We start from the raw sequence: 18506 nt of genomic DNA, 5'->3' as shown, positions 1-18506 counted from the left end.
TCTGCGCAACTGCCTGCCCGCTCTAGGCGCACAGCTGCGGGAGGTGATAGAGGCGCAGCATGGGTGGTGGCCAGTGAACCGCCAAACCGAGTCACGAGCCAAGCTGTCCCCGCAGAACTGACGGGGCAATTGGGCAGGGCACTCTGCAGCCACTGGAGGCTGGAAATACCCGAAGTGTCTGTGAGGGCCATCCTCTGCGTGGATGTAGGCCTCTGTGAAATGCACCAAGGATCCTCTCTCCTAGCTGGATGGATGTGTGTGACCGTGTAGTTTCACCTGAATGAAAAAGGTACTATTGTGTGGAAAGAGCAAGCCACAGGCCTTTGTGTACTGTGATCTCACTTAATGGGAAGTGGAGGGCCATGTGCATTTTCTGGAGGCAGGCACCTGGGCCCAGTCAGGCGAGAGCATGCACTAGGGGCCCACCCAGGACAGCCACCAAAGCATGGGAAGGAGGGCAAGGGGCCCAAGCCTGGGTGGGAACTCGTGGGGATGAGTTGTGGGGACCCTGACCAGTGGCCAGCGGGCCTTGGCTCTTTGGAGCTACCTGACCAGTAGAGGCCCACAGGCCGGGGAGGGGCATGCAGGCATTGCCTGGAAACGTCTGTCTGCTTAGGCGCCTGGGAGCATGCGCGAGGGGTGCAGGGCGGGGCATGCAGGCGTTGCCTGGAAACCTCTGTAGGCTTTTGATTCTTAACCTCTGGCAGGCAGGGGTTCTGGGACACTTGGCGGGGTAGTCCAACTGGGCTGGATGCTTTCGCACCGCGGACCAGAGCAATTGTATGACCGTCAGATGTTCTCCTGGGCTGGTAGGCTGGCTCTGGCCTAGGCCATTCCCTAGGGGCCGTGGACAGCAGCCAGACCTCTTTGACCAGGGACATCTTCAATATTAACAGACATATGCCGGGGAAAGGGACTTTCCCTGGGGATGCCATGGTTTTGGCTGAGGTTATCTCATCCCAGACAGAGATCAATAGACTCCACCATGAGATGGAAACATCGGCGGCTGAAGTGACTCATTGGAAGAAGTTGCGCCAGTGTTCCACCCAGGGACCTAATACCATCGACACGGAAGCAGTGTGGAAATTGAAGAGCCACATCAGGGACCTAGAGCAGCGGCGGATGCGGGAGATGGACGAACATCAGCTGGAAGTGGCAGTGTTGCAAAACACCCACTGGCAGAAGCTAGCAGACCTCACTGACCGGCACCGCAAACAAATTATAGACTATCAACGGATAGATCTGCTCTCCAAAGAGGAGATTGGGAAACTCACTCAGATTATCCAGCAAAAGGATTTGGAGATTCAGGGTCTTTCTAGCAAAATCTCTGGTGCTTCTCACTGCCAGAATGGGCATGTGGAACAACTTCAGCGCCAACTGCAAGAGTGTGCTTTGAAAAGTGAACAGGTCTTGGCCGTCCTACATGAGAAGAGGAGGGAGAATAGCAATCTGAAAAGGGACTATCACAGAATGACCGATCGACTTGCTGTCAAAGAAGCAGAGCTCCAGAGGATGCAAGAGGAAATTCAGAAATTGTCCACTAGAATGGAAAGCAGCAGCCAGGAGGTGTTTAGAGAAACGATTCGGAATATGTCACACATTATTCGAGAAAAAGACCTGGAAGTGGAGGCGTTAAGTCAAAAAATGCCAGACTTTATTGACGATCCTGCAGACACCCAGCACTGGTCATGAGGTTGGAGGAGTTTGTATCGATCAGTTCCAGCAGCTTCTACAGGAACGGGACACATTAACACAGCGGGTGAAGATCATGGAGGAGTGGAAAGAGCAGGTGCTGACCACGGTCCAAAATATGAAGCGTGAGTCCCCCCAGCTTCAGAGAGATCTGCGGCAACTCCAGGCATGGGCTTGCACCAACAGCGAGAAGGTTTTGAAACTGCAGACGACCTCTCTTGACCAGATCCACACTTACCAAGGACATGAAATAAACTTACAAGAGCTAGAGAAGGAACTGGCACAAGTTCAGCTCCACATTGGGGAGCTTTGCAATGCCAAAGACCTCCTTTTAGGGAACCTTGACGTGATTTTCCTCCGGCCCTCCAGCGACTTCGCAGAGGCAGCCGAAGCTCTGAAGGCTGTGAAGTCTGACCGAGTGAGTGAGTCTTCTCAGGTGCTCCAAGAGGAGGTAGAAGAGCTCAGAAAATCAGGGCAAGGAGGAGATACAATGATTCAAACCCTCCAGGAAGATCAGCAGAGATGGATTGCTTCAGGGGCTACCACGGGGGAAGGAGAAGGCAAACCACAGGAACACAGTGATTCCGATTCCCACATGGAGCAGGAGAAGGAGAAACAGGCTGTTCTACAAAACTTCCTTCAGGCTCAGGAGCTCCAACTCCCAGCGAAAAGTGAGGAACTGGTTTCTTTACAGGAGAAGCTCAGGGGCCAACTGAGTGAGAATGAGCTGCTGAGGCAGGCAGTCACCAATCTGAAGGAGAGAATAGCAGATTTTGAAACGGATGTGTGTCGGCTGAAAGAGGAAAACGCGAAGATCGTGGAAATGTCTAGAGAAAAGGATAGGGAAAATCAGGCATTGCAAGAGACAAATCGGCTGCTTTCAAAGATGCAGAGGGAGGAGGAATCCCAGCGTGCTGTGATGAAAGAGAAGACACTTGCCCTGGAGCAACTGCTGCGAGAGAAAGAACAGGGTGAGACCGGGGAATTGAACCAGCTTGTGGACGCCGTTCGGTCAATGCAGGAAAAAGCAGTTGTGTGTCAACAGGAGAGAGATGTCATGTTGGCACTGAAACAGAAAGAAATAGAAACCTGTGCCCTCCAGAAGGAGGTTCCCCAGTTACATGAGAGAGAATTGCGCCTAACCCAGGAGCTGGAGAGAGGGAGGCACCTCACTGCAGAAGCCCAAGATTCTCATCTCCGGGAACCTTTGGCCTCAGAAGACCAAGTAGCTCAGCTAAGAGAGGAAGTGACGGTCCTGCAGGGAAAACTCATTTTGTCTTCCGCTGCCATGGAAAAGGCCAGCCACGGAGCCAGTCAGCAGGAAGAGTCGCTGTGGGAGCAATTGTACGTGGTCACCCAGCAGAAGGAGGAAACTGCTCCTGCTTGCTGCCTCCCAGGAAGAGGGAAGGCACCATGAGCGAAGACTAGCAAACCTCAAACTGGAACTCGCCGAATGGATGGAAAAGGCAGACACCCTAGAGGGAAAACTGAAGTCGTTACAGGGACGATTGCATCAAACAAATGCTGACTTGGAGGTGAAGGAAGACCAACTCCAAGAGTTCAAGAAACAGAATGAAGTCCAGCAGGAAATACTGGAGGACACACAGAAGAAACTCTTGACCTTAGTAAGTAAGGCCAAAGGAATGGTGGACAAAACCCTCCTAAGGAGACTCTTTGTGGGATCTTTCCAGGCAGCTGATGCGGAACGGCAGGAAGCATTGAGGTTGATGGCAAGCACGCTGTGGATCCGAGAAGACCAGCTGCAGCAGCTGCGCGGTCAAGAGCCTGTGGGTGTGCCCAGCGGGGTGACTGGGGGGCCTGGATCCAGAAGCACCCCCGAAGCACCTGCAAAGCCAAATCACCAAGCTGTGGCCAATCATTCTTTTTCAGGACTTTTCATCCAGTTTCTAGAAGCAGAATCTCATTCAGCTTTTCCACCACCAAACCCCTCTGCTCATGACGTGAAACCCCCAGATTCACGAGGAAGGGGAAAACTGCCTAAGAAACAAGGCCCACCACGACTGAATGCTACCCTGGGATCCATATGCGGAAAAAACGATGTCCACACCCGCACCACAGCTGTGTCTCTTATTAACCCACCTGGACCAGAAATGGATGGATCGGAGCACCTTCTTCTAAATGTTATCTCTGATTCTTTACCCAGGTACACGCCCTGTATATTGTCACCTGCCAAGAAGGTTGGAATGGTGGCCAGAGACCTCTCAAAGAAATAGATGATTTTCAAGCCAGAGACGAGACCACACTTTGAAGATCCCAAGTCACTCTGTGTGTCTACCTTAACCCCAAATGTCCTTTTTCAAAATGTAGTCTATTTGCAGTTTTGCATTCAGCTTAATAAACATATTCTTTTATGACTTAACAAAAAAGGGGCCATTTAATGACTGTAGAAGTATTCGCCAAAGTGAAAACAGTGGTGACTTCTTTTTTTTTTTTTAAGATTTTATTTATTTATTTGACAGAGAGAGAGATCACAAGTAGGCAGAGAGAGGCAGGCAGAGAGAGAGGAGGAAGCAGGCTCCCCGCAGAGCAGAGAGCCCGATGCGGGACTCGATCCCAGGACCCTGAGATCATGACCTGAGCCGAAGGCAGCGGCTTAATCCACTGAGCCACCCAGGCGCCCCTCTTTTTTTTTTTTTTAAGATTTTCTTTATTTTTTTTTTTTGACAGTAATTGGGGGCACACAAGCAGGGGGAGAAGCAGAGGGAAAGAGAGAAGTAGATTCCCCATCGAGCAGAGGTCCTGACCTGTGACCTGATCCTAGGACCCCAGGATCATGACCAGAGCCAAAGGCAGATGGTTAACAGACTGAGCCATCTGGGTGCCACAACAGTGGTGACTTTTTTAGGAGTCTTGGCACTGCTGGGCTTGGAGCGTGTGGTCAAAGGATTCTTCCAATAATGTCTGTAATGCTTTAAGGTTTTCCTAAGGGTCAGGTGTGTTCATATATCTGATCTAGGAACACATCAACTTGTTTTATCTTCCAAATATATCAAATATACGAGCACACACTCATTATATGGGAAACAAGGTGAATACCACGAAAGTACAAGATGAATATAAGGTAAAAAAAATAAAAAAGGCAAGTTTGTTTTTCCCAGGTCAGTCTCATTTCTGTTAGCTTATGTTTTATTTTCTATTTTTTCTAAATCATTTCCTTTTCTGTTGTCCGCAAAAGCACTCTATGGGTAACCTGAATGCTCTCAGGCCTTATGTATATCTGCCTAGTTAGGAGTATTGTATTCTCTGACTTGCTTTTTCTTCCCCTCCAAATCACTGTGCATTGGAGACCATTTAAAATGGGAATGAATCCCATCTTATTCTTTTTTTTTTACCTTTTTTTTTCCTGTTGTTTATTTTCAGCATAACAGTGGTCATTGTTTTTGCACCACACCCAGTGCTCCATGCAGTACGTGCCCTCCCTATTACCCATCACCTGGATCCTCAACATCCCCCCCCACCCCTTCAAAACCCTCTGGTTGTTTTTCAGAGTCCATAGTCTCTCATGGTTCATCTCCCCTTCCAGTTTCCCTCAACTCCCTCTCCTCTTCATCTCCCCATGTCCACCGTGTTCTTTGTTATGCTCCAAAAATAAGTGAGACCATATGATACTTGACTCTCTCTGCTTGACTTATTTCGCTCAGCATAATCTCTTCCAGTCCCGTCCATGTTGCTACAAAAGTTGGATATTCATCCTTTCTGATCGAGGCATAATACTCCATTGTGTATATGTACCACATCTTCCTTATCCATTCATCCGTTGAAGGGCATCTTGGTTCTTTCCACAGTTTGGCAACCGTAGCCATTGCTGCTATAAACATTGGGGTACAGATGGCCCTTCTTTTCACTACATCTGTATCTTTGGGGTAAATACCCATTAGTGCAATTGCGGGGTCATAGGGAAGCTCTATTTTTAATTTCTTGAGGAATCTCCACACTGTTCTCCAAAGTGGCTGCACCAACTTGCATTCCCACCAACAGTGTAAGAGGGTTCCCCTTTCATCCTCTCCAACACACGTTGTTTCCTGCCTTGCTAATTTTGGCCATTCTAACTGGAGTAAGGTGGTATCTCAATGTAGTTTTAATTTGGGTTTTCAGACAATGATGTTCCCTGAGTTAGGTCCTCCCGCTCCCCTTAAAGTTCCCCTCTGAGGAAACTGTTTTTTTCAGGCTTTTGTTCTCTGGGGGGTTTTATGTTCTTTCATCTGTTTTCTCTCGCCTTGACAGCTTTTGATGGTTTTTGGAGTTTTAGAGGAGAGCAAACTGCACCCCGACCTCCCTCTCAGAGAGAAGCCTCAGAATGCTCTGCAGAGCTGCTCGCGGAGTCGGTTCTGAGTCACGGTCCCTGGGGATGCAGGAGCTCCTCCTTGTACCCAATACTAGGGCAGCGGCGGCTGTCTAGGCAGCTCCAGACCACCAGAGAGGTTCCAAGCAGAGATCGCACACTGAGATTTTCCTGCTGTCCCGGGCTGGGAATGTCTGGTTTTTCCGGATGCCAGAGCTCCAGGCTAGCACCTATGAGCACCTCTCCCAAGGGAGGGTGTGGGACGCGTGTTTCAGGATTGCCGTCTGGCCAGGCTCCCAGCCCCTCACCAGAGCCATACCCCACTTGTTCTCAGGTGTGCTGGTGGCTCAGGCGCACTGGCGGCTCAGGGATGGAGACCTGCTTTCTCCACCGCACTCTCTCTGGCTCAGCGCCAGGGGAGGCTATCCTGGGTCCGGGGACTTAGGTCCCTGTCCCTAACTGCCCAGATTCCCACTATTTTCCCCCGCGATCCTTTGCTCGTTGTTTTTTTAGGGCTTTCAACCAGACTCCAAGTTAATGCTGGTCCCCAGACGCAGGGCACTCTCGTATTGGGGTATTACATTCCAATCAGTCACCTCTGGTGGCTACCTCCCCCTTTTGTTTATCTTCTGATATAAGTCCGATGTTCCCACTCTGCTTTACCTGCCACTGGCGTCGTCTGCTCCTGTAGAGATCCAGACATGTATAATTCTGATCTCAGGCTGATTTCATGGGTGGTCGGAGTTATTTGGTAGGTAATCAGCTCACTTTAGGGTACAGGTTGAAATGGCACCTCCTCCTACTTCCCCGTCATCTTGACTCCCCTCTTTTTAGTTTTTAATTTTACTCTTCGTATAGCCTCTATTTTTTGAGATTTATTTATTTATGTATTTGACAGAGAGAATGACGGTGAGAGAAGGGATACAAGCAGAGGGAATAGGAGAGGAAAAAGCAGCCTTCCTGCCAACCAGTGAGCCCCATGCAGGGCTGGATCCCAGGACCCTGTGATCAAGACCTGAGTGGAAGGCAGAGGCTGAAGGACTGGGCCACCCACGTGCCCCTCTTTGCATAGCCTCTTACTTCCTTTTTTTGTTAGTTTTTAATTTATTTATGTGTCAGAGAGAGAGAGAGAGAGCACCCAAGCAGGCAGAGTTGCAGGCAGAGTCAGAGGGAGAAGTAGGCTCCCCACAGAACAAGGAGTCCAATGCAGGACTCCTTTCCAGTACCTTGGGATCATGACCTGAGCCCAAGACAGCAGCTTAACTGACTGGGCCACTGGGGAGGGGGGCCGTTTCCCATTGCATAGTCTCTTAACATTATGTCTCTTTATCATCTCCCTTTCAAGTTCATACCTGCTCCTCTGCTCACAGCTGAGGCAACAATTTATTGCAAAAAAGAAGTCTTCCCAACCAGTGTCTGTTTTAAAAAGGGTCACCTCAGGAGAACTAGAAAATGCCTTTCTCTGACATTCCATTTTGTTCTGTGCTTGCTGGCTTCAGGTTTTAGAAACAGAGCTATCTGGAAACAGTTGGTAGAACAGTGACTAGAGTGGTGTCTTGATACAGCATGACTTAAGGAGGAAAAGGATTCCAGTTGACAAGATCATGAAGTCTGTGTTTTTCTTGGAAATTTTACAGCTGAATAGGACTCCGGATGACTGGGCTTCCCTTACTTAGCAAGGGATTTTCAAGAGGTGGGCTGGACAATCTTTTGAACTATTAGTAATTTAGATACTGGTATTTTATCTGTTACTTTTCAGGATTGAAGTCCTAGGTGATCTTTCCCTTTCAGTTGGTATCGTTTTATAAATGAAGGCTCTTAAATTGTCTATTTTATCTTCTATTTTCTTTGGATTTCATTTGTTTATTTGACAGAGAATGCCTGTGTGCCTGGAATTGAGCACACACCAGATGGGGGGGGAGGCTTGGGGGGACTCGAGGGGGTGGCACGGAGAGGGGGGAAGCTGGATCCCCGCCCAGCAGGTAGTCCGATGTGGGGCTCAATTCCAGAACCCTGGGATCATGACCTAGGCCAAAGGGAGATGCTTCACCAGCTGAGCCCTCCAGGTGCCCCTGTATATCGGTACTTCCAAAAGTCATTGATCTAATAATGAATTTCATGAGAGAGGATATGTCTGATGAGTTGGAATGTTCTGGTCAATAAGAACTTGTGACATTTTAAAGTTGGTAACTCTTAAGCATTTCAGTAATAGAACACAAACTTTGAGAATCTATCAATTCTCAGTGAAAAGAGAGACTAATGATGAACTGCAGGTTGGCTTCTAAAGAGATTTACATGCAACCTTCCAAAATCCATACCTAGTTGTAAAAACATTTGTAAACAGGAAATGTCCTATTCAGACATGAGTAAATTTAGTACACAGCAGCATGTTGATCCCTAACTGGGGAACTTTGGCTAAACTTAGTGTTGGGCTTAATCGTATTTGTTAAATCAGCTAGTGGTACCTTGAATCATTGTGATCCTCTCGTGGTTTTGAAAGGTGTATTTTCAGAATTAATTTTATTCAGAACATGCTCAGAAGATTGTATAAGGATATTTGCTTTGTTCTTCTCAGTGACCAGTATAATCTTTACTTTTCAGTTTCGTTTTGCAAGCCCCAGAAGCTTGCTTTTTTTCCAGTTCATTGATTTTTGTCAAGTAAATAGATCAATAGGCTTAATTAGTTTTTCCTATTCGTCCTTCCTTTATCCAGGCCCTCTAGTTTTATATGAAATACTGTTTTAGAAATGAGGGTTGTATTTGTAACTCTTTACTTTCTCAAGTGTCTTCTCTATACAGTGAAATTTAAATTTGCAGTAGTTTTCTCCAAAGTTTTAGTACTAGTATGTTGAAGTGGTGGAAAGTCTTTGAAATTCTAACATAATGATAGATATATCTGGACTATTTTGGTGTCATATTAACTTTTCTAACTCCAGTTCAAACAAATCAGATTGTGAGGAAAGAGGTGTGAGCTAAACTGATAACTTGGCGTTCATGGGTGGTGTCTGCTACTTAGTCTTTCATTGTCAAAAACTCTCTTACCTTTATGCAATTGAGCAGAACTGTCTAGATGTTAAAAAACAAGCTACAGAATGCGGTTTTATTGTAGTTTTTTAAATATTTTTTTTTCTTTCCATTAAAGAACAGTCTTTTGGTCTGGTGGATTGTCCTTTTGAGTAAGAACATTTGTAGTTAGCAGATAAATCAGACTTTTACTATAGGTCCGTTCTGGAGGATTATAATTTGACCTTCAGCTTGGCAGATATTTGTATTAAATTGTGGAATACTGTTTATTGTATATGAATGAGCACATTTTTAAGTTTTGCCACTTTAGAATCAAGAAAGCAATCTCGTTGGCTTCCTTTGCTTTGCAGCAAAGAATAGCTGATGAATTCAGAGCAGTTTGTGCCATTTTCCACTCAAATTTCTATGACTTTGTTCATGTAACCCGGAAATTCCTTTTAATTGTTAGTTTAAACCTTGTTATCGCTACTCAGCCCCAGCTCTAACGAACTAACCAACCCAAGCCCTGGAATTTAAAAAAAAGGAAGGCTTCTGGGAAGTGGCAGTTGGTTTCCCTTTCTTCCCTTCCCCCTCTGGCTTTTCAAGACTCAGGGATTCAGCAGTGGTGAAAAGAAGTGCCACCTCTCCCTGTGTCCAGCCCCACAAAAACTTTCAGCTGCTATGAAGCAAGAAAGAGCTAACTAGAATATTGATCGCTAAACTTAGCCTGGCTGTATTTTTTGCTGGATCAGATACTGATGTGACGATGGGGAAGAAGAGTAAGATTTTACTCTGTTCTGCGGAATGTAAGAGCACAGTGACCCCCAAATTACATAAAGTTGTAAAGCAGTTAGATCTGTGAACTCTTCCAGCCATCCAGAAAACCCCTTTATGCCTTGGTGAAACCCTGATAGTACAGATTGTTTCTGAAAAGATGTATGTTAAAATTTATGGGGTGTGGTGTGTGTGTGTGTGTGTGTGTGTGTGTGTGTGTGTGTGTGTAATGGTAGTTACGGTATTGATTCTAAATGTAAATTTTAGATTTCTTAGTTGTTGTGTAATGGTGTGTAATTTTGAACTTAATTTTGATTCTTTCAAATGACTAATAAGGTTGAACATCTTTCATGTGCTTTGCTATTTGTATATATATTTTTGGTGAAGTGTCTGCATAAAACTTTTACCAATGTTTTTATTGGTTTGTTATTTTACAGTCAATATTCATTATTCACAGATTCTACATTTGCAAATTTTCATACTTGTGAAAGTGTATTAGAAACTGAAATCAATACTCAGTAGGATTTGCATACGTTCATGTTTGCAGAACAGTGAACAATTTGAGTCACTCAAGATGCGTGTTCCCAGGTGAGGTCAAACAGTCACCCTCTACCTCACTGTTTTAGCTCTCACACTCAAGTTTACTTTTGACAGACTGTATAATGCAATTCTCTTCACACTTTTTTGTGTGTTTTGTTGGTGATTTCATTGATTAAAATGACCTTCAAATGTAATGCTGAAATGATGTGTAATGTTCATGAGTGTAAGAAAGATACAATGTGCCTTACAGAGAAAATGCATAAGCTACGTAAGCTTTGTCCAGCTATGAGTTTTATAGTGCTGTTAGCTATTATTTCAATTTTAATTATTAACATTGTGCATTAAATAAGGTGTCTTAAAACAGAAACACACATAAAACAAGGTTATGTATTGATTAGCTTATGAAAATGTTTCAGTCAGAGACTCCTTAGCAACCTAATCCTATAGATTCCCTAGGAAGAATGTTCTCTGTTCAGTAATTCAGTGTGTGTGACGACTCCATAGACAATACTAACATAAATAATGATAATCAAGTGTACTTCCCTTGAGCATTCTTCATATATTCTGGATATAAATCTTCTGTCTGATATGTAATTTGCAGAAACTCCCTGTTTGTGGCTTGCTTTTTAATTCTCTTTACTGAGAAAGAGAGTAAAGAGCGAAGTGTTCTTTATAGAGTAAAATATTTTAATTTTGCTGTAGTTTAATTTGTAGATTTTACTTGTGGTTTATGGGTCTGCTTTTTGTGTGGTATCTGAGAAGACTTTGTCTAAAAGGACGTCATAAAGATTTTCTCCTAGGCTTTCTTTAAAGAGTCTGTAGTTTTGCATTTTATGTTTGCTTTATGAACTGTTTTAATTTTTCTATGCATTGTGAGGTATAGGTTGACATTCCTTTTATTGAACATGCATGTCTACACATTCCAAAACTATTTGTTGAAAAGATTGCCTCTTTGCTATTGATTTACCATTGTACTTTACTTAGCATAATGTTTAGAGAAATAAGTTTGATCTTTAAGAAAAAATGATGATAATGATAGGTATAAAATCAGTTTAAACTAGCTTCACGGTTTGTATGACCGATCTTGATGAATCTTGGCATCCATGCCATGAAAAATGAATCCGTGCTGTCCCCACATCACAGAGAAGGACATGGAGGGTAAGAGAGGGGAAGTAATTTTCCAGGCAAAGAGTAGAAATTGGAAGAATGGAAACTGGTCCTGTTATCCTCCAGAGGCTCAACTGTCAACTCGTTTTTTTTTCCATTTCCTTAATAAACGTTTATTTTTTAGACTATGAAACAGTGCTCCATTCTTTCCCTCCAGGATTCTCCCCAGGACCCATCAGAGAGGGCTCTGGGGCCAGATTCTCCCTCCCTGTTCCAGGGGCCCCGGGTGACTCCTTCTGTCTGTTCAACAACCAGGACACAGAGGTCTTGGGGGGACCCTTCCTTGGCCATGGGAGTCCACCTCTGCCTGGCTTTTCCACACCCTGCTGGAGGGTGAGGTCAGGGTCATGGGTAGTGATGTGGCTGGGGAAGGAGGAAGAGGCCCAGGGTATCCCAGCCTGGTGATTCCATTTACCTGCCAGACCATTCTTCCCAGCTCCATCCAGCATCCCATTGATCTGCTGCTGCTGCTGTTGCTTCCAGATCCCCGCCAGCACCAGCATAGGTGAGGGAGGGATCTGCCCTGTGGGGACCCAGGAATCTTGTAAGATGCCTCCAGCCCTTTCCATGGCTGCCCAATCCCCCATTCCTTCCAGGGAGCTCCAGAGCTCAGTTCCTCAGTCCTGTACGATCCCTCACTTACTCACCTTTCCCAGGGTCCACGAATCTCTCAGTCTCACCAGGGGCCCAGAGCTCTCCCCCCAGTTGATGGGGTCCTCCTGCCATCTGGAGCCCGAGAGCTGATGTGGGCAAAAGGCAGGGCATAGCACAGGACTGAAACAGGAGGGACCTGTGGTTGTCACCCAGGCTGCCATTAACATCTGTGAGACATGAGGTATTGGATCCGGGAAGACTCTTGGCCCATGGAGATGACACCAATGTCTATATGTGCTCAACATGTGGCTTCATCTTGTCCTCCACACAGTTATGGACACAGGTGTGAACACTCCCCCTTCACTGAAGGAAATGAGCACTGGGCCAAACAGCAGGTAAGCAGGACGACTGGATCTCAAACTCTAGGCTCATGGCTTGTCTCTAGGGGCTACAACGGGTTTTGTAGATGGGAGGCTGACACTGACTTTGGGGACACCTCCTCAACGCTATGACTGATCTCTCCTATTCAAGGCCCCCAAACTCTGTTCCCTGCTTCTTTCCCTGCTCCCAGTTCCAGTTCTAATCAAGGTGAATCTGACCATCTTTCATGGTGACTGGGTTCTTTCACACGGTGGTTAAATAACAGCTTTTTCATGGGGTTCCTGATGGTAACTTCAGAAGAAAGACAGTTCTTCCTGACGACTAGATACCACAGGGCAGGTTTCTGGGTCAACCTGAAGGGGTTGTGGCCACAGCCATTTCCATCCAGTTTTGGGTCCTGTCTGTGCTGCTTGGTCCAAGAAGAGCAGCTTTGGTAGGATGGAAACCTGTAGACACCAGGTTTATAGTGTCAAGAGGAAGGATTTGTGAAGATAGGAAAAGCCATTGAGCTCTTTGACCTAAATAGGGGGCTTGTGTGATATGTACATCATATCAATTTAAAACTGTCTTTGAAAATGTCAGGAACTCTAATTTAATAGGAGCTAGGGGTATTAGATTGGCCCCTGGAAGCCCAGTGAAGATCCTGCTGCAAGCCTGGTAAATTCAGGGTCCATCTTCTGTGTAGTTTGTTTTCCTGTCAGTGCATTGTTTCTATTTGTGACCTTTGACAGCCCTGGGTATCTCAAGCATTGGTGTTGGGACTAGAGTGTTAAAAAGTGAAATGTCCTTTGTGCTCTGCGCTTCTTGGTTTGTTGACTTCTAGCAACTTCTGAATCAGCCCTTTCCTTCTGGTTTTGGAGGCTGACTCAAGGACAGTGTGTCCCACCAGGTCCATAGAGACCTGAGAATCCCAGAAGACACTAAGTGACTGCATCCTGCTGGAATATATGTCATCGGAAAATCACTAGGAGTGACGTGATCAGGAAGTGAATGAGTTGTTGTTCTTTCTTTGACCAAGTATGTGCAGAGTGTCGATTTCCCCAAAATAAAAAAGTTCTGGATGTCCTTAGGATTGTCTAAATATAAAGAAATACATGGTTCCCAGCATGAATATTTCACTCTATCATGAAAAAGTAAAACCTGTACCCCCAGGAGAAAGAGAGAGTCAGCCAACAGTTAGGGAACACCCCTGGATACAAGTAGACTTCTTTAGTTCCGCTTGCTCCAGATTATGAAAGAGGGGTCCAGAAGTGTCAGTAGTCAAGAAGGAACTTGGTACTAGGGCAGGCCCATTTCACATGAAGACCTCTAGTCAAAATAGACTTCATTCTGTTTCATTTGAGTCTTCAGAAGAGGGAATTTCTTGGTCATCTTGATTGGAATCATTCCTATCTACCTAGGCTGCATCTCATGGATCAGTTCACCTTTTTCACCCTACCCCAACTTTGAACTCTTGCCTGAACAAACTGGTCTTGCATTTCCCACCTCCACCTGCTCATGGCCACTGTCGGAGAACCTATTGTTTTTGGCCCCACTGGCTGTCATCTAGTTAAGACTCAGCTACTGGTAGCAGCATCCAGACAGCTGTCAGATATACTGAGTGCCCACAGCTGGGTGCGTTTTACATTCCTGACAAGACGGCCTCTGTCTTTTATGCATTTGATCCCCATGATCAACCATTGTGCTGACAGCTACTGCTCTCTTTCAGACAGTGGCTATTCAAAGACAGTGTACGTTTCCCACCAGCACATATTTTCCTGACATCTGTGAGGCCTGAAGGAAAATGTTACAGATTTCAGGAGCTCCTTTCTAGAGAGGTGTGTTTGTACAAAATTCAAGCTTGGTGGGAATTAGTCTGAATTCCATTGTTATTGTCCTTTACGCTGAAATACTTCTAAATATAGTTTTTGTAAAATGACGTGTTCCTTGCCTTGGTGTTCATATACATGAATTTCATATTCTTTTAGAATTCACAGGCACCTGGGTGGTTCAGGCAGTTAAGTGTCTGCCTTAGTCTTGGCTCATGATCCTAGGGTCCTGGGATTGAGCCCTGGTTGGGTTCTCTGCTCAGCTGGCAGTCTGCTGCTCAGTCTTCCTCTGCCCTTCCCCCTCTCTCTTTCAAATAAATAAATACATTTGTTAATATTTTCTTTCTTTAAAAAGTTTAATTTTATAGCTGTTAATGCCTGATTAAATTGCAATACTAAGACAGACGAACATGAATTCCTTCCATTGGCTTTTTGGAGATAGTAAACCTCACAGATACCCTATGTTAGAACATACATGATCACCTGATTATGCAAATCTTTATGGACTTCAGAAATCTGACATTTGCGACGGTGATTCAGAAGCAATGTGAGCATTGAAAGAAAACATCAATGTTTTCAGAAACTAAGCAAAAATTCTAGTTTCTTTTTATTGGAAAATAATTGCAGATCATATTAATGAGCAGCCTCCCATCTCTCTCAATTATGTCCTAATCTATAAACATCTGTCCATATAACATGCTCATTTGTACCTCTAGTACCTTATATTCATGATTTCTCTCATTGTTCCATAAATTTTGGTTGTAGTTTTGGACATGTTCCAGAGGAGTTTTTCCAGGTCCTTCATGGATGTACAATAGAAGTCACTGACTTCTTACCTATTCTAAGTTTACATTGACTTATCTTGCCTATTTGATGTTGGCTTATAAATTCTCAAGTTCTGTTAGTTATAGAAAAAAAATTTGCAGTGTGTTTGTAGGTAAAATAAAATCTATTAAGATTTGTCTATTAGATTTTGCCTCCAGCTTCAGTGTGTTGTAATGTATATGTGATCACAACATCTTTTCAAAGAATACTGTTTGTTGATATTGGAAATAGGTAAGCAACAAGGAAGCCATCACCATGGTAAGATGATAAACACACTCATCACTGCCAAAAGCTTGCCCCAGCTCCTTGGAAATCCCTCTGTGCTCCTTCTCCTCTAGGAGGAGATAGTTGAGAGGTATGCTTACCTCCTGGAGGCTGGTTGAGGGTTTGTAAAGTTGATTCTTTGTGACAGATACACAGTAACTGTCTTTGAGATTCCTCATTGTCTCAAATAGTATTTCAGCTTGTCCTTTACTTGCCTGGCCATTTCCATCTCGGCCCTGATGGGATTGAAGTTCTATGGAAGCTTCTCATTTTAACTGCCTCCTTGGGAATCTGTGCCTTTCTCATTTACCTCTGGAGAACCGTCCTCGCTGTAAGTATACTAATGTACCTTCTATACTTTCATTCATAAATAAGCAGAAAATTTTATAGTCACTGGACATTTTTATGTCCATTCAGTACTACAAATTGCCCTCTAATATGCCAATTTTGATTATCACCTAGATTGATGTAGTTTTAAATTTCTACTGACGTGCCTTCTTGATCCATATGTTCTTTTTTTTTTAAGTTCAAGCATAATTGGCAAACAGTGTAATGTGAATTTCAGGTGTACTACATGACTCAGCAATTCTGTACATTTCTCAGTGCTCAGCACAAGAAGTGAATTCTTCTTCCTCTTCACCTCTTTCACCCATCCCTCCACCCACCTGCCTCCCACCTATGTCTTCTTTAGAAGTGTGCTGGTGAATCTCCATTTTTTGGTCATTCTCCAGCTGTCTTTCTGTTATCGATCTCTAGTTTGAGTCATCTGTGGTCTGAGAGCATAATTTCTGTGATTTCGAATCCTTTGGTGGTTCACATGTGTTGTATGGCCCCGAATATGGGCTCTCTCGGTGACTGTTCCATGTGAGCTTGAGAGGAATGTCTATCTCGTTGTTGAGTGAAGTATTCTGCTGATGTTAGGGAATGCAGTGGATGGGTGATACTGGTCAGTTCACCTGTGTTCTCATGGAACTTCTGTATCTCTGGGTCTGTGAATGACTGATAAGAGGGTTTTGAATTCTCCAGCTGTAGGAATGGATTCATCTCTTCCCACAGCAATATTTTCAGTTTCTGCTTCATGTGCTCTGATACTCTGTTGTTGATGCATGCACATTAGAAATTGTTGTGTCTTTTTGGAGAATTGACCCCTTCCTCATTGAAATAATGCCCATCATTATTCCTGATGGTTTTCCTTTCTCTGTGGTGTGTTTTGAAGGATCATTTCACTGGGCACAGGTTTCTAGTTTGATGTTTCTTTAAACACTAAAAACATTTCATTGTCTTGATGGCATGGTTTCTGAAAAGAAGTGTGATGTCATTCTTATCCTTCTTCCTCTGGAGTAAGATGTTACTGCTCCCCTCTCCCCCTTCCCCCACCCACTCCCAACCCCTGCTCCAGATTTCCAGAACTGTTTCTTTGTCTTTAATGATCTGTAGGGGAATATTCTAGATTAGGCATCATTGGTTCTTTGTGTGTTTGTTTTGGTATTTATCCTGCTTTTGATGTTTTGATTTTCCTGGATCTTGATTTGGCATCTCCATTAATTTCAGAAAATCCTCTTTCATTGCTTAAAATATCTCTCCATCCATTCTCCTATAGGAATAGGTATTCCTATTACGTGTGTGTTACACATTTTGTGATGACCTACTAGTCTTAGATTTTCTGTGCTGTCTTTGTAATTTTTGTATTTGTCTCTCTTTTTAAAAATATTAATAATCTTTTAAAATTTATTTGACAGAGAAAGATCACAAGGAGGCAGAGAGGCAGGCAGAGAGAGAGAGGAGGAAGCTGGCTCCCCACCAACAAGAGAGACCGAGAACCTGAGATCATGACCTGAGCTAAAGCAGAGGCTCAACCCACTGAGCTACCCAGGCGCCTTTTGTGTTTCCTTTCTGGAAGTTTCTACTTGACATTCTTAATGTAAGTGATTCTTTTCTCTGTTTTATTTTGAGTGTCTTCATGAAGTCAGCACAAGCACTCTTGATTTCTGTAATGGTGTTGTTGTCCAGAATCATGTTACAGCCTTAGAGTTTCACATCTCTGTCCACATTTACCATCTCTTCTTCCTCTTGTGCACTTTTCCCTTAGACCCAGTATCATACATCGAAGACACTTTGAAGTCCATCCTGCTCTCCCCATCACTTCTGCTACAGGAAGTGTGATTCTCGTGCTTGCTCTCTTTCTAAATTGCCTGGCTCCCCTTTTTGGAAACATCAACTGTCTTTTCTGTCATGGCTTATGCTTCATCTCTCATCATGGGCCACTCTTTTTCTCATCCTATGGCTTTTACTTCTTTTTGATGACACCGCGTTTGAAACAGTCTGGGAAACTTCATAGCACCTGATGGGCTGTAACTGTGTGTGAATTCAGCAAACAGCCAACTCTTTGTAAGGTTTCAGGAAAGCTTTGTAGAGAAAGAGGCATATCCTTGACACAGCCTTTGCTCCCTTGCCTGCCTGCCTTCCTTCTTTCCTCCTTCCTTCCATTTTCTTTCTTTCAGGATTTCAAAAAAGTCCCAGGTTCTATACTTCACTGCAGATATTGTGTTACAAAAAATTTAGGAAATATGCCAAGAGAAATAAGTCCAATGGAGAAAGTCACTTATCATATGGTTTCACTTATTTGTGGAATATAAGGAGTAGCATGGAGGATATTATGAGAAGGAAGATGAAAATGAATTAGGGAGGTGCAATCAGAGGGGGAGATGAACCATGAATGACTGTGGATGCTGGGAAGCAAACTGAGGGTTTTAGAGGGGAGGGGTGTGGGGAGATGGGTCAACCTGGTGATGGGTATAAAGGAAGGCATGTATTGCATGGAGCACTGGTGTTACACACAAACAGTGAATCCTAGAACACTGCATCAAAAACTAATGAGGGAGACACAGAACCAGAGCATGGGGTCACAGCTAGATCTTGGGATGTCCAGCACCAGGGACCTTCCTAAAGGAAAGCACCAGAAGCATTCACAAAGGAAACAAACCATGTTCACTGAGAAACAACTGGTCATTTTGGAATCCTTGCTTAGCAGGAACCAATACCCCACTTTCCAGCCTTCAGAAAAAAATGGCCTCAAAACTGGAGATACACCCCACTGTACTGCAGGTTTGGTTCAAGAACCACAGAGGAAAACTCAGGAAAGCCAAACAGCAGTT

General features: G+C 44.4%; 1 long non-coding RNA gene across 2 annotated transcripts in view; it reads left to right on the top strand.

Moving 5' to 3' along the window:
• Nucleotides 1-17484, top strand: part of LOC123933504 — a 66646-nt gene extending 49162 nt beyond the window's left edge. The window contains exons 4-6 of one of the 2 annotated variants that reach the window (XR_006816616.1): nt 12405-12468; nt 15543-15682; nt 17441-17484. This is a non-coding gene — a long non-coding RNA (uncharacterized LOC123933504). Of the gene's footprint in view, nt 1-3856; nt 4004-12404; nt 12469-15542; nt 15683-17440 lie in introns of those variants that run through there. The other variant, XR_006816617.1, reaches the window with a different exon arrangement.
• The last annotated feature ends 1022 nt before the right edge of the window (nt 17485-18506 follow it).

The sequence above is a fragment of the Meles meles genome, chromosome 21, assembly GCF_922984935.1.
Source record: "Meles meles chromosome 21, mMelMel3.1 paternal haplotype, whole genome shotgun sequence".
Taxonomy (NCBI): domain Eukaryota; kingdom Metazoa; phylum Chordata; class Mammalia; order Carnivora; family Mustelidae; genus Meles; species Meles meles.
This window is presented reverse-complemented; position numbering and strand designations above follow the sequence as displayed.